General features: G+C 40.3%; 1 long non-coding RNA gene across 1 annotated transcript; it reads left to right on the forward strand.

The window, feature by feature from the left end:
- The first annotated feature begins 1,073 nt into the window (after window positions 1-1,073).
- On the forward strand, window positions 1,074-2,036 carry LOC117820426. The gene is made up of 2 exons (XR_004632739.1): window positions 1,074-1,125; window positions 1,891-2,036. It is a non-coding gene; the product is annotated as an uncharacterized LOC117820426 (long non-coding RNA).
- The last annotated feature ends 740 nt before the right edge of the window (window positions 2,037-2,776 follow it).

The following is a 2,776-nucleotide window of genomic DNA, read 5'->3' on the forward strand; positions in this document are numbered from 1 at the left end:
TGAATTGTGTCGAAAGATTTGATGTTATTTTTTTGATCACATAACATTTATTTAAAAAAGAAGAATTATGAAATGATCGAGGTCGAGCTTGTCTGTTGATGAGTGAGTTAGTGTCTGTAGAGTTCTATTTTTTGTTCTGTTTAGTTGATCTTGTTTTTGTTTGTTTGGTTTGTTGTATTGTTATTTAATTATCCCTTGTGTTTTATTGTTTTTTTTTTGTTCATTTTGATGAACATGTGTTAAATGTTAATGTAAAAAATATTCCTCTCACCAACCTCGTCTTATCAGTAAAAATAATAATCATACCCATGAGAATAATTGTACTTGTACGCATGAACTATCTATGCAAAAGCAGCACATTTAATCTTTAATTTTCTTCAAACACAAGTTATGAGATATTATTATTGTGAATAGAAATATCATATTTTAGGAAAGTAAATGTTATTTTTCAGTGTATGAGTGGTTTAGTTGTAGGTTCAAAATATGGGAGTTGCTCCTCTACCTCTGTCCGAAACAGTTACTTTCTTCTTTTTAAAGTTCTTTTTTGACACTGTTTGCCTTTATGAGATAAGACCAATCAAGGCAGAGATTACAAGTTCCTGTGTTCTGAGGGGTACATTTTTTGGAGGTGATCTTGAAGAGAGCAACGTAACGGCTGTTACTTTGAATCAAACATCTTACTTTAAAAAAAGTTCTTCTGCCAAGTTTTGAAATAATAATAATAATAATGCATTTTATTTATAGGCGCCTTTCTTGGCACTCAAGGTCACCTTACAACATTAAAAACAAACAGAGTTTAAATAGCAAACAGTAAATAAAACACAATTTAAAACGTTTTAAGTGAATGGACAGAGGAGTTGTGGTCAGATGGAGTAAGCCAGTTTAAACAGATGAGTTTTGAGTTTGGATTTAAAATGTGTGAGTGAGTCAGTGTTGCGGAGGTCAGGTGGGAGAGAGTTCCAGAGCTGGGGAGCAGAGCCTTCAGCTGCTCTGCTCCCCATGGTAACAAGGCGAGCAGGGGGGACGGTGAGGTGGATGGAGGAGGATCTGAGGGTGCAGACGGGTGTGGCAGTATGGAGGAGGTCAGAGAGATATGGAGGGGCGAGGTTGTGTATGGATTTGAAGGTGAGGAGAAGTATTTTGTAGTTGATCCGGTGTGTGATGGGGAGCCAGTGGAGCTGTTGCAGGATGGGTGTGATGTGGTGGAAGGAGGCGGTGCGTGTGATGATACGGGCGGCTGAGTTTTGAACCAGTTGAAGTTTATGGAGGGTTTTGTGAGGGAGACCAAACAGAAGGGAGTTGCAATAGTCCAAACGGGAGGTGACCAGGCTGTGAACAAGAATGGCAGTGGAGTGGGGAATGAGTGAAGGACGGAGACGGTTAATATTGTGGAGGTGAAAGTATGCAGACCGGGTGACGTGGTTGATATGGGAGGTGAAGGACAGGGTGCTGTCGAGGATGACACTCAGACTCTTAACCTGAGGGGAGGGGAAGAGGGGCGAGTTGTCGATGGAAATAGAGAAATTATGGAGTTTGTTTAATGTAGATTTTGTGCCAATTAGAAGAAGTTCAGTTTTATTGCTGTTTAATTTGAGGAAGTTTGAGGTGAACCAAGATTTTATTTCAAAGAGACAATCAGTGAGGGAAGAAGGTGGAAGTGAGGAGTCAGGTTTAGTGGAGAGGTAGAGCTGGGTGTCATCAGTGTAGCAGTGGAAGTGAATATGATGTTTATGGAAGATGTGACCAAGGGGGAGGAGGTAGATGATGAACAGCAGGGGCCCCAGGACAGAGCCCTGTGGCACACCTGTGGTGACGGGGACTGGATGGGAGGTGAATGATTTAAGTTGAATGAACTGAAAGACTAATTTATTGTTGTCTTCACTTTCACAGATCAGAGCTCCTTCTGTTACTCTATCATGGAGTGGACGTCAACCAAACCACACAAACACCTGTGTGTCTACAAACTCTCTCACCTCAGCTCATTCAATTTTACATTCAATAAAACACTCAGGTGTTTGTACCATCAGTTTTTAAAACTTGGGTTAGTGTTGAGCTTTTTAAGCAGATGATCAGTTGCAGGTGTAAAAAATCAGTAACAGCACAGTCCTGTTACACTCAGCAGCTCTGAGAAAAATCAGGAATCAGGAAGGTCAGTGACGATACCATTTAACAGATCACTGTATGTCAAATGGGAGAGGTCAGAAAAAAAAACTCACTAACAGAAGTGAGCACTTAACATGATTTAGATTTTTATATATTTTTTCATACAATCGCCTACATATTGACTGGAAAATACTGCCTTGAGGACTGTAGTGTGTTTTATCCTGTTTCTGCACAAACTCAAGCTTTGTTTGCTGCTTCCCTCTTGTGGCCTAATTAAAAAGTGCAGCTTTAATTTACTCTACTACCTGAGGGGTATACTACGAAGCGAGTTCAGCATATCCTAGATATCTTCTCCTGATCCGGCTTCACTGAACTTGACAGAGGAGGTCGCGCTAATCTGTCACACGAAGCTGGTTATCAACATGATGAGTCAATCCAGAATTACCCTGAGCGCGTTCACATGAACGGGGCGGAGAAGGCAACATGTGACCAATCACAGACACGGACAGTCTGTCGTCAGCACATCGAAATGAATTTCAAACACTGCACTGATATTAGAAAAATATGAAGAAGTTAAACTCATAATCCAGATTAACTTCAACACAGATGAGTTTGAAACATGAAGGAAGAACTGAGGGATAATACAAAAACACAGAGTGAATTATCTAATGAC

The sequence above is a fragment of the Notolabrus celidotus genome, chromosome 1 (assembly GCF_009762535.1).
Source record: "Notolabrus celidotus isolate fNotCel1 chromosome 1, fNotCel1.pri, whole genome shotgun sequence".
NCBI classification, from domain to species: Eukaryota; Metazoa; Chordata; class Actinopteri; order Labriformes; family Labridae; genus Notolabrus; species Notolabrus celidotus.